Source organism: Euphorbia lathyris, chromosome 9, assembly GCF_963576675.1.
Source record: "Euphorbia lathyris chromosome 9, ddEupLath1.1, whole genome shotgun sequence".
In the NCBI taxonomy this organism is placed as follows: domain Eukaryota; kingdom Viridiplantae; phylum Streptophyta; class Magnoliopsida; order Malpighiales; family Euphorbiaceae; genus Euphorbia; species Euphorbia lathyris.
In genome coordinates this window covers 40,850,872-40,871,264 of record NC_088918.1, presented here as the reverse complement: position 1 = coordinate 40,871,264, position 20,393 = coordinate 40,850,872, and the positions used below count along the sequence as shown (strand labels likewise).

Below are 20,393 nucleotides of genomic sequence, written 5' to 3'. Positions count from 1 at the left end.
AGTACGTCCCACGTATTTTCCCATTCCGTCAGAAATCTCTTGCATGTGGACCAAATCCAGATCTTGTTGTCTCAACCACGCCTCGCGTAGACTGGGGTGCGCCTCGTGTGGTTGAGTTTTTGAGATTTTATTGCTTGAATTGGGTCTTTTACGCCACGCGTAGTTGAAGCACGCCTCGCGTAAATAAGTCTCTGAGTCTTTTAGGTCGAAGAACTTCCTTACACGCCCCGCGTAGGAGCAGTTGACTCTGGGAGACCATGCAGTCCGACTTTTAGGATTAGGCTTATCATTTCTGACATATGTGACACACCTCGCATGGTGGTTGATACGCCCCGCGTATCGGTGACTAGATCCCACGTGGTGCCTGTGGATTGAACAATTATTTCTGACCAACATGCCCCGCGTGAAGGGTGATACGCCCCATTTATGTCGGTGGATTTTTGCTCCTTGCTCATACCTGAAATACAATTCTCGAGAGCCGAGTTAGCTTGACGTTTTATTTTCTAAATTAATAAAAAATAAGGAAAATTAACCGAAAGTACGGAATTTATTTTTATTTCGTTATTTTATTAAAACACTCTATTTTTGCAATTAAACTTATTTATTTCATCTAAAATTAAACCGTAAATCATGCTAAGAGATAGGGACGAAACGCCCCTATCAGTAACGATCGAAATGATCGAGCCATTAGTCAAACCCACAGTCTCGTCCATATGGTGCAATTATGCGGTTTAGCTTAATTCGGCTTCATGATTTTTAAGCGGCGTATATACCAGTTCGAGGCACGTATTTAACGACATTGATTCATTTTCTTTAACTACCCTCGGGATTGACATATATCGTAGATACGAAATGATTTTGGTCGTTTTTATTTTCTTTTATTTTTTAGTCACTTTTGCTGATACGTCCATTTCTCCTTAGAACGTTTTCTATTCGGAAGGGATGGGTCACGTTTACGAAACTCTTTACGTTACAACAGGGTCATTCAAAACAGAAATGTTCTTCGTTTTCGTTTTGTCATAATCTCGCTTTATCCCAACGTATTTAAAGAATGTGAATAATGGCTATCGTTAATATAGTCTTTTGAATCGAGATATAACTATCCTTAATACCAAACCGACTTGTACTAATACGTGCTTATGTCACAACGTATTTCCTGAACATGTGCCTTCTTCAGGACACGGAAAGGGACTAGACGGGTCACACAAGTTCATTCATACGAGATGACTAAGTCGTCTTTAGTTCGAATTGTTTCGATGTTTTGGGGTAGTTTGTATATCGGTTTAAGAGTATATATTAACGTCTCGTTTCATTTTCTTTATGTATTTTAGGATTAGACATGTATCATGACAATTTGAAAACATGAATTGATTCATTCATCACACCAAAAATAGTAACGGGTAATCCTATGGCAACTTCTAAGGCTACTATATGCTGACACGGCTGATCACGGGACCTCACAGGACCGCACAAATTCGCCCCTAACGAATGGATGGGGACCCTTTGGCGCCTTTTTGTAAGGGGAACTTACACTAGCCTCTTTCGAGCGAAGAATGGACTTTCAATAGAGGTTTCGCGGAAATTACCCAAAAGGTTTGTAATAATGCTTATGAATGCATACGAAAAGAAATAATACAATCCATCCCCGTTATGGGCTTAATACACGCCTTCCGGAATCAAATTTCTCGCTTCCCCAGTAGAGTCGCCACTTGTAGGTGCCGCGGCCTCGCCCGGAAGACCCGGGGGGTGGACACCGTTGACGACAGATGCTGTGATTGGCGCCGAAAGCAACCAATCGCGGAATCAAGCTGCTCGGCAGGGCCGGAGCTCGGAGTATGGAAGAGTCGCCACCCACGAATGGGAAATGAACACCGATCCCTTGCGGGAGACCGGTGAGGGTTCGGGAAACTTAGGTACGAGCCGAGAAGGCTAGCTCCTTTTCGGAGAAAGGCTACTAGGCACCCCGACATCGCCTGATTCTGAACCACCGGCCTCCTACTTAGCATGTTAGGCGCTAACGGACTAATCGCATATTTCTTTAAGTTTAAAATTCATTTGAAACCTTTTCTTTGTCGTTTTGAAAACCGTTTTGAGCATATTATGGAAAGCCATTTTAGTAAAGAATCACCCATTTACATGAATTAGAATATATAGAAGAAAGAGGGAGATAGAAGGAGGGATTGATTTATTTACAACGTGAGTTCTGCTTTAAGCTATACATCAAATCTAAACTAATCTCACTCCCCGAAAGAAGGTTTATTTACATGGTTCGTACCTTAATCGCCGTTGGAACGATTTAGATATGTTTCAAAACCCCGTTAATTTACATGTTTTTCACTCGAATCGCCGTTGGAACGGGTTGAGTGTTTGGAAAACGTGAAATAAGAAGTTTTAAGCAAAAAACGTGATTAAGCATACAAGTCCATTTATTTTTGTACAAAACCGTTTAGATAGAGAAACGATTCACAACTCTATTATTTACAAGAAAACGATTTTAATTACAAAGTTCCCTTAATCCGTCGTTGGAGCGGATTAAGGTTTCAAAACGTGATATTTTAGGAAGTCGTTTAAAAAGGATAACGAACCAAAACCTTTTATTTACTTTAGGAACCTCTAAAAACTCTTAGTTTAAATAACCAAATTGAAATCTCTTTTTGTGATTTATTTTCCCATTTTTCACTCAATTAATCCACATTTGAGCACAATTACAATGATGATCAATTTGAATCCCCCAAACTCACCCAATAGAACCCATTTGAAATATATACATATAGATGTCCAAAGAAGGGTAAATATACATATACATATACATTTTGGTTAAAAAAATAATAGTTAGATCTATAGATTAAAAAATAAGGAAATAAAGGAATCACATATAGTATAATTGTTGATAAGTAAAAATAATAATGAAAACAATGCCTGAATTAAAAACAAGTAAAAACAATGAACAAGGTTCATGGAAAAATAAGAAAATAACTTTTAAACCCCAAAATAACAATTGTGATAGATATATAGAAAATAACCTCCACTAAATACACATTAAATCTCAAGATAACATCTAATTATCCTCAAAACATTTACTAATACAACTTGAATAACCCAAAACTATATATATATATGATTTTACAAAAACTAGATTAATATAAGTGAAGTTTAAACGAGAAATAGATAAATATATAATACATAATTATTACCCATACATCCCAAAAATAATTTTAATAAATATATTACATAGCTACCTATATACATATATACAAGAACAAAGGCCAAAAGGTTAAGAAAAAGGTTCAAAAATGGGCTTTTTAAAGTTCCAGCAGCTTTACCGACGGAACATCCGTCGCTAAACCACTTTTAGTGACAGAAAACGTAAAATTATAGAAACAGTCCAACAGTTTCCAGATTTATTAAAAAGCTTTAGATCTACTCTATTCTATCATTTTGGTCCCCGAACTACCCAAATCGGGTCATAGTCTATAGCGGAGCCTCCCAAAACGATGTTTTATTTCAAAGCGTTAATTTAAAAAGCTTTTTAAATTCTATATTTACAACATTTTAATCCCGAACTACCATTAAATCGGGTCACGGTTCGTGTTGGGATTTTAAAACGAGGTTTTTTATTTAAAACAAAACCAAAACGTTTATTTGAGACGGGAATTAAATAAATACGGGAAAATAAATAAAAGGGATAAATAAATAACTAACTAAACAAATAAATAAATGAAACTATAAATAAAATAAATAGAATAAAATAAATAAATTAAACGAGTCTAGTCCTCGGATAATACCTCAAGTTCGGTATTGATAGTCGAAGTCGGTTGATTCCACGAGTTGTGATTTTTGGAGTTTTCGGTGTTTTTGTAAAATATTTAAATTTTTGGAAATTTTCAATTTTTAGGGAAAAAAATGTTTTTCCAAAAAATTTACTTCCTCTCTCTAAAAAAAATTTCTAGAAAGAGAAGCTCCCAAAATTCCTCCTCTCAAATGCGTGGGGATCCGTGCCTTTTATAGGCACGGATCCCGAGATTGGGCGTGCGCCCAACAGGTGTTTGGCGGACGCCTAACATCAGGTTGGGCGATGCCCAACCTCTGTTGGGCGCTCGCCCAACGATCGTTGGACGCATGCCCAACGATCGCCGGGCGCGCGCGCGCCCAACGTCGTCGGCATGCGTCCGACACTCGTCGGGCGCACGTCCCACGTTCGTTGGGGACACCCGGCGTTCATCGGGCGTTCGCCCAATGGGAGTCGGGTGGCCGCCCAACGAGCATCGGGCGCGCGTCAAACACTGGCTTGGACAAGCGTTTGACGCGCCGAGTGTCGTGTCTGGCGTTCGTGGGACGCCCGCCCATTAGGGGGCACTATTAGTTGCCTTCTAACTGACACCTAATCCTCCGGGGCTTTCTTGTGATTTTTATTTTTAAACCAATGGAACCAACCGCTTTAACCGTCCGTTGTGGGTTTTCGTCACAGGTCCTCCGACTCGGTGTCTACAGGACCATGAATCCTAATTCCGTAAGGATTCCCAAAGAAAAGGACAACCATAAACCTAATCAACTACTATAAATACACAGGTATAGGCACAAGGTTTGGTATGTTAACTTCTATCCCTAAACTAGTCCATTCCCTTCCATTTGGTCCTAACTCAGAAACTAAATTAGGCATTGAAGCGGGTTTGCCAGACTCCGGCCCCGTCTGACCTACATATTGTTTTGTAGGCTTGAGTACAACATCAGATCATCATCACAGTTTAGGCATATGACCAATTGTCATCAGAGATTATCAACATGAGGTCTATTGCGATGTGGTGGATATAGATGCTTGCCACCTACTCTAGGGAAGCTCATGGAAATTTGATAGGGATGTCATCCATGTCGAAAGGAGGAACACATATAGGTTTGTGAAGGATGGGGTGAGATATGAGTTTACACCTATAGTGGGAAACCCAAATCGAAGAGGAAAGCTACATTAATCATTTTCCCTACTCACAAGGCATTCATCAATGAATGTGAGGAGAGTCAAATGGTTTATATGGTTATGTTAAAGTTTGATCTTCCTTAGGTACATAGTGAGTGGAGACGAATCCGGGTGGATGAAGAGAAGGTTAGGACTGTTCAGGAATGGCCAACGCTGAAGAATGTGGGGGATATTCATAGCTTCCACGTACTTATAGGAGATTCATCCAGAATTTCAGCACCATTGTAGCACCCTTGATCGAATGCTTAAAGAAAGGGAGCATATTCAAGTGGGGTGAAGAGCAAGAATTTTTTTTGCCTTGATCAAGAAGAAGTTAAGCATCACTCCGGTGTTAACTTTTCCCAACTTTGATAAACCGTTTGAAGTTGAATATGATGCAAGTGAAGTTGGAGTCGGTGGAGTGTTGATGCAAGAGGGAAAAAACCAAAGAATTGAGTATAAATGCCTTCTCCAAATCTGTTGTATAGTTATGGCCATTCCTAATCCTCGTGCCCAGCCATGAAGAAGACTAGAGCCCTAGTGTTACATGATGCCCCTGTTACTGCAAATGAAAACATGGGTATTTCTTTACCGATGAGTGCAAAGAATTTTGCTATTCCAGCCTCCGTGATGGTTTAATCCAACTCGTCGAAAAATACTAAGGTTGTCATGGATCCTAATGAAACATTTAAATTCTTACATTGGATACTAGCTAAGAGACCTAGGAGACCTCCTCCTACGAATAATCCACCTTCTTTTCAAAATCAAAACTAGAAAGTTGGTAAGCCTCAAGGAAAGAACAACTCTAGATTTGACTCTTTGGATTCAGATGATAACTTAAATGGTCATACAATATCATTAATTAATTCTCTCCCTAACGATGAAGTATGTGAAGATAAGGGTAAAGGATTAAGCATTAATGGAGACAATAACGCTAAGAGGAAAGCGAGGCCCCATTTGGCCCTATTTCAAACCCCCTATCTAAGACTAACTCTATTGGTCATGGGGTTAGTGACAATATTATGGAGATGATAACAACCCAAATTATTCTTGAATAAGGAATAAGGGAAAATTAATAGAAATAATGGCAAACCATTATTCCTTCTAAAAGAGATATTTATGCATGATTAATATGGAATTAATGACAATTATTGCAGGATTAATGCATGGGTGAATATATAAATAATGAAGAAAAGGAAGGAGTTTCTAGCATTATGCCACATCACGTGGACCATGGCGAGATACGCCATAACGAGATACGCCTGATGAGAGCGAGTAGTGGAGACCTGCCATAGCTCTCAAGGAGAGCGTACATACGCCTTGACGGATCAAAGGATACGAAAAGGCGCCTTTATTACCATCCATGAATGAGAATAAATACAATTAAATGGCAATTCATAGCCATTAAAGGGGAATAAAGACTTGACTGTTCGAATACCTCAACTCTGAGGGTTTCGATGCTAAATGCTGGGATTAATGGAGAATTGATAGCAATTAAAGATGAGTAATGACATGACTCTTCACCTGCTTCCCCATTAATGTTGAAGGTTACATAAACCTATATAAATACCCCAGTTTCCTAGGATCAAAGGTACACTTACTGATTCTCTACTTTTGTGCTTACAGTTTATTCTCAGAAATATTACTGACTTTGGCATCGGAGTGTCCCCGGCCGATCCCAACGGCACCTCATAGGGAAGTGCTCCGATCAAGGATTTTTCCACAAGTTATCAATTAGTGCGGTGATCGTGGATCTCTAGCAAATAGAAGATCACAAAATCTTGATTGTATAGAGTTTCACAAAGAACAAAATAATGGAGTCAACGGAATAGAAATCTCGATCTCAAACTTTGGCTCAATCAGTACAAACAAATCTATCCAAAGATAGGCTTCTCTATAGATTGGTGGGAAAGGACTTTCTACATTAAATCTGGAGTTTTATGATAAATAAGATAAGTTTCCTACCCTTTCTTGCTCCATTTTTAATTAAAGAAATTTGAGATTTCTCACCCTTATAAAGTGCTATGAATATCGGTACATGTTATTATGATAAATCTAATAAATTGTGAAAGATAAAGTCATAAAGATAGATCTTTCATTAAATCTTGCATGCTTAATATGCCTTATATTTTTATGCATGACAAGTGTAATAGGCTATTATCATTGAATTAGTACAAGATGCATGTATAAGACCCGTAATATTGGGATTTTATAAAAAAAAATCTATCCATTCAATGTGATTTTGTCATTTGATATTAAAATATCATAAAAAGGCTCATGTAATCACAAATCATTTAGATCTGATCAATCTTTTGGGTAAACATGCATATAACTATTAGAAGAAATTACAAAAAAAAAAAAATCATATTTGGTTTTTCTTGTACAATTCACCATCTATGTATGACTTTTCTCATATATAGTACTTTTAATATCAGAAATTCATATTTTTGAATATTGTTTTGTCAAACAGTTATTTCTTTCCCTTTTTTTACAAGGATGTGTTTATTCATAATAAAAATTGTTTATCTGACATTGTTAGAATTTCTTTTACCAACGTAAGAGAATTGAACATATTGAATCTATTTGTGATTATCATGTAATTGTCCCTAACTATTAAAGTCATTATGGACTGATGAATTACCAAATTGGATAAACGAAACTTTCATACCCTGAGCTAACTACAAAATAGTACAAGTGTCAGTTTTAGATCAGAACATTAATTTATGCAAAGTTCTTAGGATATACATGACAGTTTTTTAGAGATTGTTTGGATACTGGTATATGAAGGTATGTGATGATGAATTTTGGGTAATTTTCCATACACTCCAAGTTGGAGGAGAATCATGGTACATGTCTTTTTTCTTCCAAAATTACCCTCTCTTTTATTTTATTTATACAAATGAAATGATATAAGAGTAATTTCATATATAACTATATTAGTTTAATTACACTCCATCCAAACAAGGCATTAATGATCCCTGAATTCCATTAATACATGGATGCACAATATTGATTGCAAGTAAATAGGAACTATATAAGATATCTTACCTGTAGATACCCATTTTGTCCGGGGTAATTTCTCATTTTTTTTTATAATTTTACATTTTTAAACCAATTTATTTCATAAATATTTTTATTGTAGATATTTACTTAATAAACTAATATTTTTAAAAAAGAATTGAAATTATATATATAATCCCTAAAATCGGTTGAATGTTTATGTTATAAGGATTAAATCGATTGATTAAAACGACCATTATTAATTAAATGAACGTTATTTCTTTTAATTAGATATGAATGAAATGATGTTTAATTTTATTGATGTAGTTACAAACAAAATCTAAAATGTTTAAATAATAATAAACAGAATATCTTGTTATATAACTTCAGAAATTATAAGATTTCAGGGGGTCAAAACCTATTCCAACAAGCCCAAATCCAGAACTCAAGCCCAAACCTATTCTAATAAATTGGTACTCACTAATCAAGCACAAATCCAAATCAACTCTAATTAGGCTGTATTAACACTTTATTAGTCCTTAATTAATTAGAAAATTCTCTATATAAAGAAAGGGGCCAAGCATAAGACAAACACAAAAAAAGGGGGACAGAAGAAAAGAAAGAAGAGAGGAAGGAGAGGGTAAAAAAAAAGCATGTGGGATATGTCAAAAAGAAGCAGAAAAATAAGATCATGTAAGCCATCTTCTTTGTCTTTATTAGTTCTTTTCCTCTATTGTTTTCAAACTCAGTTATTCATCTACTTCTACCATTTTTAAAATAACAATAAAATTTATTTTCTTCTTTTAAGCTTTTAAAGGCTGAGTTTTTAAGAAGCCAGTATCCAAATACAAAGATCTAGTTCTATCTTTCTTATTATTTCAATATTTTTCTTATCTTTTTCTGATCTAGTGTATATCATTTTCATCCCATTTTCCTTAAAAATGTTAAAGATGTAAGGGGATTCACAGATCTGGAAAATAGGTTCTACTTTCCAGATCTGGAAATCCCAGCTTTGAAAAATTCAGCCTTTTTTGTTATTGCAATCCTCTTCTCATTCATCTATCTCATTTTCTTAAAAAAAACATTAAAGATGCAAGGGATTCTAAAAGATCTGGAATATAGGTTCTACTTTCCAGATCTGGAAATCCCCTGCTTTAGAAAAATCATATCATTTGTTATTTCACTCCTTTTTATCTTTTTTTCTTAGCCATTGTATCTCATCTTCATCTTCTTTCATTCATTCACTGTTCGACTCTTTTGCTTCACATTAAAAATACATTTACAATGCAACAAAAAAATGAGGTTATGCTCTTCCTCAGATCCAGACCAAAAAAATAAGAAAAAAACAGAATCTGCAACTAAACCAAAACCAAAAGATAAAAAGGTTTCTGAAAAGAGTAAAACACGGCATCTCCGTTTCAGATCAACAGCAAGTCCTTTTTCTAAGGAAAAACACAGAATGTCACAAATAAGGGTCTTTGTTTTCTTTAATCTGTAGTAAACCCATGAGTCACCACCAACCTGCAGTGCGGGTCCAACAAACAAGAAAAGAAATAAATCAGTGACATTTCCGTTAACGACGAAAATACGAAAAGGAAAAAACGCAATAAACATTATTTACCTCAGGAGAAACCAGATCAGGGGTAGATCGGACCTCTAGGGAGCCGAACGATGGCCGTCCGCCCTCTGCAAGGGCCGCCCGTCTGTAAACCCTACGGACAAGGTAGATCGGAGAAGTTTAGCTCCGTTTCACCTGTAAAAACCGAGGAAGTTTAGTCACCGGGACGTCGGACTTGAGCCGAACCAAGCAGAGAAAAGATTAAAGAAAAAAAACTCACCGACTGAACCTCCACCACCGATCTCCCTCCGCTAGGAAAGCCATCGCAGATCGTCGGATCAACAGAGAAGGAAAGAAGGATGGCGGCCGTGGCTCACGGGTCTTCGAAAAGGAAGTTGAAGGATGAAGATGGAAGAAGCCATGGATAGTAAAGAAGCTTTAGATCTTCTCGAAGGTTGAAGAAGATTCAGAAATAGAGGCTGCCATGGGAGAAGGTGTTAGGGTTCTGGAAAAGAGAAGAAAAGGAGAAAAAGGTGGAGGGAAGTCGGAGAAGCAAGTGAACGAGAGGGAAAGGGACGCCATTGTCGAAGCTTGGAGCTTCCAGGCTTAGGGTATCCGAGAAAAGAAGAGAGAGGAGGAAGAATAAGGAGATAGGTGGCTGGCAATCTAAAGATAAAACCCTAAAAACTCAAATATATACCCTACTATTTTAGATTCCCAAATTACCCCCGCGAAATCTCGTTTTGATACCTTCCTTTTCTATAATTTGTGAATTCGGCCCCACATCATTCTAACTATTTAGATCAAGTCCCTCCGTATTACATTTCGCCCCCTCCCTGTTTATTTAATTCTCCAATTCGACTCTTTTCATTTTTGTTTGTTTCAATTTAGCCCCTCCTAATTACATTTCGCCCCCTCCCTGTTTATTTAATTCTCCAATTCGACTCTTTTCATTTTTTATTCTGCAATTTAATCCCCCCATGTTACCTTTAATTTCCTTTGATAATCCAAATTGTAATTAAATCCCTCATGTTTTAATTAGGTCCCTAATTATTTGAGTTAAGCTAGATTAGGCCCTCTTTTAATTGTCTAAAATTCTAATTTAACTTTCCAATCCCTTTTAATTCATTTCTAATTTGGACCCTTCATTACTTAATTTCATATTACTTACATAGTTCAACCAATTTATTTTCACGTAACATATGTGTTATATCATTAGTAAAATATCATTTGTTTTCATATGGTTAAATTTAATCTACCTTTTTCTTTTACGAAAAAATAAACGATTTGATTTATAGCTCTATGTCATAGAGATATAAACCAAACGTGTACACTATAAAGTTAAGATGAATCGATTTATATTTTTATGTCATAGAGGTATGAAAACGATAATAAAAAAAATAAAAACTTAATTAACGTGGAATGTTTCAATTTATATGTATGTGCTACAAGGGTATAAAAAATAAAAAAAGGTAACGAGATAGTTCGTTATTTCTATGTTATAGAAATAAGAATTAAACGTTACTAAATAAACAAAAACTGAATGAGTTAATTCACAGTTCTAGTATGTTATAGGAATATGAATTAACCATTACCCAAATTATATAAAATTAAACGTTTGAATTCGTAGTTATATGTTATAGAAATGCGAATTAAATGTTGTCCAAATTATTAAAATTAAAAGGATACAATTAATGATTTAACGTTACATAAATATTAAATACCTACGACATTAATCATGTAATTAATTAAATTATATGCCTTTATTATATTATGAAAGTACAAATAAAATTGAGATAAATCAAATAAATTTAACACAAAAACCACATTTTTTTAGTACCAATATTTGGGCGGGGTAGGGTGATTAATCAAGTTTTTCTTCCCTACACGTAACCGACAAACGGACCAAAAATCTCTATTTCGCAGACCCCCTTATCCGTTAAAATTCCACCATTTTCGGTGTCCAATCACGCCTTAATTCTGATTGGTGGCGACTCTAAAAAATAGTTTTAATTAGGAACAACTATTAACCGATTTAGCTTCCGGCGTTCGTGCCCTTGAAAAATCCGGTAGCGACAGCTGGCGACTCTGCTGGGGATAGAAATCTTTATTTCTTTTTTTAGTCCGCTGAGATCAAGTCTCACGATTCATTCTATTCGAGATAGAAATCTTTATTCATTTTGGATTAGTCGAGATCAAGTCTCACGATTCATTTCTACTCAACGTAGAAATCTATATTATTTCGAGTCCACTAAGATCAAGTCTCACGACTCGTTTCTATTCAAGATAGAAATCTTTTTTGAGTCCGCTGAGATCAAGTCTCACGACTCATTTCCATTGGAGGTAGACATCTTTATTTTGTATCCGTTGAGATCAAGTCTCACCTTTCACTTCTATTTTGAGATGGAAATCTTTATTTTGAATATGTTGATGTCAAGTTTGACGATTCATTTCTATTCAAATTAAAGATCTTTATTATTTTAGATCCATTGAGATTAAGTCTCACGATTAGTTTCTATTTAGGATGTAAATTTCCATTACTTTTAATTCATTTCTATTTACGATATACATTTTTGTTGCTTTCAAGTCATTTTTATTCAAGATATGACTCTTTATTCCTTTTTGAGCCCGTTGAGATCAAGTCTCACGATTCATTTATATTTGAGATAGAAATCTTTATCCATTTAGAGTCTATTGAGATCAAGTCTCACAATTCATTTCTATTCAATATAGAAATATTTACCCATTTTGAGTCCGCTGAGATCAAGTCTCGTGATTCATTTCTACTCGAGATAGAAATCTTTATTTTTGTATCACTTGAGATCCAGTCTCACAATTCATTTCTATTCGAGATAGAAATCTTTATTCATTTTGGATCAGTTGAGATCAAGTCTCACGATTCATTTCTACTCAATGTAGAAATCTTTATTATTTTGAGTCCATCGAGATCAAGTCTCACGATTCATTTCTATTCAAGATAGAAATCTTCCTCCATTTTGAGTCCGTCGAGATCAAATCTCACGATTCATTTCTGTTCGAGATAGAAATTTTTATTCTTTTTCGAGTCCGCTTAGATCAAGTCTCACGATTCATTTCTATTCAAGATAGAAATTTTTATCCCCTTGGAGTCCGCTGAGATCAAATCTCATGATTCATTTCTATTTGAGATAGAAATCTGCATTTTGGATCCGTTGAGATCAATTCTCACGATTCATTTCTATTCAAGATAGAAATCTTTATCCCCTTTGAGTCCGCTGAGATCAAATCTCATGATTCATTTCTATTCGAGATAGAAATCTTCATTTTGGATCCGTTGAGATCAATTCTCACGATTCATTTCTATTCAAGATAGGAATCTTTATTCATTTCGGATCTGTTGAGATCAAGTCTCACGAAGATAGAAATCTTTACCCATTTTGAGTCCGCTGAGATCAAGTCTTACGATTCATTTATATTCAAGATAGAAATCTTTACCCATTTTGAGTCCGCTGAGATCAAGTCTTACGATTCATTTGTATTCGAGATAGAAATCCTTATTTTTTGAGTTCGCTGAGATCGAGTCTCGCGATTCATTTCTATTCAATATATAACATTTTGTTACTCTTTGAGCCTATTGAGATTGAGTCTCATGATTCATTTCTATTCAATATATAACCTTTTGTTAGTTTTTGAGTCCACTGAGATCCAGTCTCATGATTCGATTTAAGATATAAATTTTTGTTACTTTTTAAGTCATTTTTATTCAGTTTATAAATTTTTCTTTTTACTTTTTGAGTCCACTGAGATCCAGTCTCATGATTCGATTTAAGATATAAATTTTTGTTACTTTTTAAGTCATTTTTATTCAGTTTATAAATTTTCCTTTTACTTTTTGAGTCCACTGAGATCCAGTCTCATGATTCGATTTAAGATATAAATTTTTGTTACTTTTTAAGTCATTTTTATTCAGTTTATAAATTTTTCTTTTTAGTTTTTGAGTCCACTGAGATCCAGTCTCATGATTCGATTCAAGATATAAATATTTGCTGTTTTTAAGTCATTTCTGTTTAAGATATAACTTTTTGTTGCTTTTTGAGTCCACTGAGATCAAGTCTCACGATTCGTCTCTATTCATGATAAAATTTATCCCCTTTGAAATCATTGAGATCGAATCTCAAGATTCTCTGCTCCTTTTGAATTCCTCAACACCAAGTCTCCAGGATTCACTTCCATTCAAGATAAAAATTTACCCATTTTTTGAATTCAACGAGATCAAGTCTCAGAATTCATTTTTATTTCAAGATAGATGTTATCATTTTTTTTTAATTCCTCGAGATCAAGTCTCAAATTTCACCTCTGTTCGAGATAGAAGTTCTCCCATTTTTAATTCCTCAAGACCAGGTCTCGAGATTCACTTTGATACCCAATAGAATTATTACTTTTGAATTCCTTGAGATCAAGCCTCAAAATTCACTTCTATTCATGCTTATCCCTTTCTAAATCCTCAAGATTAAGTCTCAGGTTTCACTTCTATTCAAGACTTAGTGTCTCCATCTAAACTTCTCGAGATCAAGTCTCAGAATTCATGTCTATTCAAGATAGAAATTTACCCTTGTTGAATTCAGCGAGATCAAGTCCTAGGATTCACTTCTAGTCAAGGTAGAATTTACCTTTTTTTAATTCTTCGAGATCAAATCTCAAGATTCACCCCTACTCAAAGTAAGAAACTATTTTCAAAGCCCAATTTGATAAAATCATGCATCTTTTGAGTCGAAGCCTATTCAACATAGGAGTTTTTTTCTTCTTTAAAATCTTTTGAAATCATGTATATTTTTTAGATTAAATTGTATTCAAGATAGAAACCGTTGTTGTTTTTGTTGATCCTTTCACCAGATCTCACGATTAATTTCTACTCAATATAGAAATGTCTGTTTTATTCATTCATTCAAGGTCCAGTCTCGTGACCCCGTTCTATTCAAGATAGAATTTACCCATTTCAATTCTTCAATGTCGGGTCTTCATGATCACTCCCATTTAACAACTAATTCCTTTGAATATTTTGGGTCTTGAAACCTCATATTCTCTCTTGAGATGAACGTTTACATTGTAAGGCACTAGTCTCCAAACTTGCGAGGAGCCGCTATAAAAGTTCATTTCGGTTGCGGGGGAGCCACTTTAAAAGCTCATTTCAGTCACGAAATAAAAATTTGGCATCCTATAAACCTTCTTCTCATGAATCCTCTGAGATCAAGTTTCATGATTTGTTCATCCAAACTGTTGGATCGTTTGAGATCAAGCCTCATGATTCAAATCCTTAATCCTTCCATATATAGTCTCGCAATTCATTTCTATTCAAGATAGAAATGTTCGTTCCCCTCGAATATCTTAAGATCAAGTCTCCAGGATTCGAACCCTAATTATATCGATCTCCCGAGATCAAGTCTCGGAATCAATGACTGTTTACGATAAGGCTACTTTGAAAGCGTGCAAAATGTATATCTAGAGCTACTTTATATATCTTTATTGCATAAAGCTATATAAAGGGGGGCAACTGTAGATACCCATTTTGTCCGGGGTAATTTCTCATTTTTTTTTTATAATTTTACATTTTTAAACCAATTTATTTCATAAATATTTTTATTGTAGATATTTACTTAATAAACTAATATTTTTAAAAAAGAATTGAAATTATATATATAATCCCTAAAATCGGTTGAATGTTTATGTTATAAGGATTAAATCGATTGATTAAAACGACCATTATTAATTAAATGAACGTTATTTCTTTTAATTAGATATGAATGAAATGATGTTTAATTTTATTGATGTAGTTACAAACAAAATCTAAAATGTTTAAATAATAATAAACAGAATATCTTGTTAAATAACTTCAGAAATTATAAGATTTCAGGGGGTCAAAACCTATTCCAACAAGCCCAAATCCAGAACTCAAGCCCAAACCTATTCTAATAAATTGGTACTCACTAATCAAGCACAAATCCAAATCAACTCTAATTAGGCTGTATTAACACTTTATTAGTCCTTAATTAATTAGAAAATTCTCTATATAAAGAAAGGGGCCAAGCATAAGACAAACACAAAAAAAAGGGGGACAGAAGAAAAGAAAGAAGAGAGGAAGGAGAGGGTAAAAAAAAAGCATGTGGGATATGTCAAAAAGAAGCAGAAAAATAAGATCATGTAAGCCATCTTCTTTGTCTTTATTAGTTCTTTTCCTCTACTGTTTTCAAACTCAGTTATTCATCTACTTCTACCATTTTTAAAACAACAATAAAATTTATTTTCTTCTTTTAAGCTTTTAAAGGCTGAGTTTTTAAGAAGCCAGTATCCAAATACAAAGATCTAGTTCTATCTTTCTTATTATTTCAATATTTTTCTTATCTTTTTCTGATCTAGTGTATATCATTTTCATCCCATTTTCCTTAAAAATGTTAAAGATGTAAGGGGATTCACAGATCTGGAAAATAGGTTCTACTTTCCAGATCTGGAAATCCCAGCTTTGAAAAATTCAGCCTTTTTTGTTATTGCAATCCTCTTCTCATTCATCTATCTCATTTTCTTAAAAAAAACATTAAAGATGCAAGGGATTCTAAAAGATCTGGAATATAGGTTCTACTTTCCAGATCTGGAAATCCCCTGCTTTAGAAAAATCATATCATTTGTTATTTCACTCCTTTTTATCTTTTTTTCTTAGCCATTGTATCTCATCTTCATCTTCTTTCATTCATTCACTGTTCGACTCTTTTGCTTCACATTAAAAATACATTTACAATGCAACAAAAAAATGAGGTTATGCTCTTCCTCAGATCCAGACCAAAAAAATAAGAAAAAAACAGAATCTGCAACTAAACCAAAACCAAAAGATAAAAAGGTTTCTGAAAAGAGTAAAACACGGCATCTCCGTTTCAGATCAACAGCAAGTCCTTTTTCTAAGGAAAAACACAGAATGTCACAAATAAGGGTCTTTGTTTTCTTTAATCTGTAGTAAACCCATGAGTCACCACCAACCTGCAGTGCGGGTCCAACGAACAAGAAAAGAAATAAATCAGTGACATTTCCGTTAACGACGAAAATACGAAAAGGAAAAAACGCAATAAACATTATTTACCTCAGGAGAAACCAGATCAGGGGTAGATCGGACCTCTAGGGAGCCGAACGATGGCCGTCCGCCCTCTGCAAGGGCCGCCCGTCTGTAAACCCTACGGACAAGGTAGATCGGAGAAGTTTAGCTCCGTTTCACCTGTAAAAACCGAGGAAGTTTAATCGCCGGGACGTCGGACTTGAGCCGAACCAAGCAGAGAAAAGATTAAAGAAAAAAAACTCACCGACTGAACCTCCACCACCGATCTCCCTCCGCTAAGAAAGCCATCGCAGATCGTCGGATCAACAGAGAAGGAAAGAAGGATGGCGGCCGTGGCTCACGGTTCTTCGAAAAGGAAGTTGAAGGATGAAGATGGAAGAAGCCATGGATAGTAAAGAAGCTTTAGATCTTCTCGAAGGTTGAAGAAGATTCAGAAATAGAGGCTGCCATGGGAGAAGGTGTTAGGGTTCTGGAAAAGAGAAGAAAAGGAGAAAAAGGTGGAGGGAAGTCGGAGAAGCAAGTGAACGAGAGGGAAAGGGACGCCATTGTCGAAGCTTTGAGCTTCCAGGCTTAGGGTATCCGAGAAAAGAAGAGAGAAGAGGAAGAATAAGGAGATAGGTGGCTGGCAATCTAAAGATAAAACCCTAAAAACTCAAATATATACCCTACTATTTTAGATTCCCAAATTACCCCCGCGAAATCTCGTTTTGATACCTTCCTTTTCTATAATTTGTGAATTCGGCCCCACATCATTCTAACTGTTTAGATCAAGTCCCTCCGTATTACATTTCGCCCCCTCCCTGTTTATTTAATTCTCCAATTCGACTCTTTTCATTTTTGTTTGTTTCAATTTAGCCCCTCCTAATTACATTTCGCCCCCTCCCTGTTTATTTAATTCTCCAATTCGACTCTTTTCATTTTTTATTCTGCAATTTAATCCCCCCATGTTACCTTTAATTTCCTTTGATAATCCAAATTGTAATTAAATCCCTCATGTTTTAATTAGGTCCCTAATTATTTGAGTTAAGCTAGATTAGGCCCTCTTTTAATTGTCTAAAATTCTAATTTAACTTTCCAATCCCTTTTAATTCATTTCTAATTTGGACCCTTCATTACTTAATTTCATATTACTTACATAGTTCAACCAATTTATTTTCACGTAACATATGTGTTATATCATTAGTAAAATATCATTTGTTTTCATATGGTTAAATTTAATCTACCTTTTTCTTTTACGAAAAAATAAACGATTTGATTTATAGCTCTATGTCATAGAGATATAAACCAAACGTGTACACTATAAAGTTAAGATGAATCGATTTATATTTTTATGTCATAGAGGTATGAAAACGATAATAAAAAAAATAAAAACTTAATTAACGTGGAATGTTTCAATTTATATGTATGTGCTACAAGGGTATAAAAAATAAAAAAAGGTAACGAGATAGTTCGTTATTTCTATGTTATAGAAATAAGAATTAAACGTTACTAAATAAACAAAAACTGAATGAGTTAATTCACAGTTCTAGTATGTTATAGGAATATGAATTAACCATTACCCAAATTATATAAAATTAAACGTTTGAATTCGTAGTTATATGTTATAGAAATGCGAATTAAATGTTGTCCAAATTATTAAAATTAAAAGGATACAATTAATGATTTAACGTTACATAAATATTAAATACCTACGACATTAATCATGTAATTAATTAAATTATATGCCTTTATTATATTATGAAAGTACAAATAAAATTGAGATAAATCAAATAAATTTAACACAAAAACCACATTTTTTTAGTACCAATATTTGGGCGGGGTAGGGTGATTAATCAAGTTTTTCTTCCCTACACGTAACCGACAAACGGACCAAAAATCTCTATTTCGCAGACCCCCTTATCCGTTAAAATTCCACCATTTTCGGTGTCCAATCACGCCTTAATTCTGATTGGTGGCGACTCTAAAAAATAGTTTTAATTAGGAACAACTATTAACCGATTTAGCTTCCGGCGTTCGTGCCCTTGAAAAATCCGGTAGCGACAGCTGGCGACTCTGCTGGGGACTGTCAAGCTAATCCAAGATGTGGTTTGTATTAAGTTGCTTGTTTGTTTTATTTGTTTTATTTCTTTAATATATGCGATGTATTTTTATTATTATTATCTTATTTTATATTTAGTACATGTCATAATCCTCACTATCACACGAACACTCAAAGGCCAGGTTCTGGTCTTACCTTTTTTAGGATTTTAGGTGAAAACAAAGTAGGGGTGCCGCCATGGGAAACCTGGTTAGGCCCGTGAAACGTTCTCAACTCAAACTGCTTTCTTCCAAGTTTTGGTGGGAAAGATTTTACTAAACTCGGTTCGAGAGTTAGTATAAAAAATGGTTTGAAAACCCACCCGTTAGAATTAGATCAAAAGCTACCCATTTGTCTTCAATAATACCTTTTAGGAATACATTTTTCTATAATAACATTACTTTAACCTCGGATCTTTAATATAATTATAGTATATCTCACTGATACAATAATTACCCATTTATCTATTTAAATATTGGTTATTTAATTTAATTGTTGTATAATTTTTTTTGAAATAAATATGTTATTACTTTTCTAGGTTGTTAAAAAAAAATTCACTTTTATTTCAAATTTATTTAATTAATACACTGATTAAATTTCTGGTGAGATTGAAAAAAATTGGTCTTACAATTGTGGTTATTAAATATATAAAAAAAATCAAATTAATTTTACTTTCATATTAGTAAATATGCGTATATGTCATATTCTCAAGGAAAAAGCATTTTTTTTTATTTTTGTTTGTTTTATAAAAAATCATATAAGCTTAATTAGATTCATCATATATATATACTTCATTATCGGTCAGGTTCTGATTGATGAAAAATTATCTTCTATTAGTCTAGTCTAGATCTCTAATACAAAGTGGTTGAAACTTCAATTCTTTTTTTTTTCTCCCAACTATTATTCAAAAAAAACTCTTGAGGAATTCTTCAAAAAAAAAAATTTTGACATTATTTTTAATATTTGCAGTTTTTTTTTCAACACTTAAATAAATATTTTTTTTATCAAAAAAAAAGAAAAAGAAAAAATACATAACTATTTTATTTGGCTCGTTCATATAGTCCAAGGAAAAAAAACAACGATCATCGATAAATAGTTACTGTAAGAAGTGAAGGACGACGTTGAGAAGATAACTCAGATGTTGGGTTCACAAGAGAAAGATGAAAAAATAATGACGAATTTGGTTGAAGAGTATAGCAGGATATGTTAACCTTCTGAAGTTTTGTTACTACCACAACCCGGATAATGGTCAAATGGAAAGAAAGAACCAAGACGCTCGACGGGAAAGAAAGAATTGATTTCTCCTTAACCATACAAATTTGGTTTATAGTTTCTACATTTTTTATTTAGAAACATGAAGAAATAATTGGCATTGACTTATCGGAATTCTGCCTCAATTTAAGGAAAGAATTGTAAAAACGGGAGTTCGTTTCAAATGTTCTCAGGATTATCATTTTATAGTGAATGCACTTTATCATTTCCATGTCATGCCTCAATATTTTATTCTTTTTTTTCATAATACTCGCCATATGTTTGTACATACCTTACAAAATGGCCATAAATAATTTGAGAAATTATAGTGTTCATGAATGAAGGTAAGATTTTCATTGTTCTAGCACGCCTGATAAGTGAAGAAGTTTTCGGACTCTGACTGGTGTTGATACATCAATAGGTTTATGTAAAAAAGGAATCTTCAGAGAACAAGTGCATATGACTATCGACTCGAATA

General features: G+C 34.2%; 2 long non-coding RNA genes across 2 annotated transcripts; both read right to left on the bottom strand.

The window, feature by feature from the left end:
- Positions 1 to 9,286: 9,286 nt before the first annotated feature.
- On the bottom strand, positions 9,287 to 10,092 carry LOC136205162 (uncharacterized). The gene is made up of 3 exons (XR_010675846.1): positions 9,790 to 10,092; positions 9,573 to 9,704; positions 9,287 to 9,472 (listed from the first exon to the last, which is right to left on the bottom strand). It is a non-coding gene; the product is annotated as an uncharacterized lncRNA (long non-coding RNA).
- A 6,236-nt stretch (positions 10,093 to 16,328) lies between these two features.
- Positions 16,329 to 16,858, bottom strand: LOC136205548 (uncharacterized). The gene is made up of 3 exons (XR_010675989.1): positions 16,832 to 16,858; positions 16,615 to 16,746; positions 16,329 to 16,514 (listed from the first exon to the last, which is right to left on the bottom strand). It is a non-coding gene; the product is annotated as an uncharacterized lncRNA (long non-coding RNA).
- Positions 16,859 to 20,393: the final 3,535 nt, after the last annotated feature.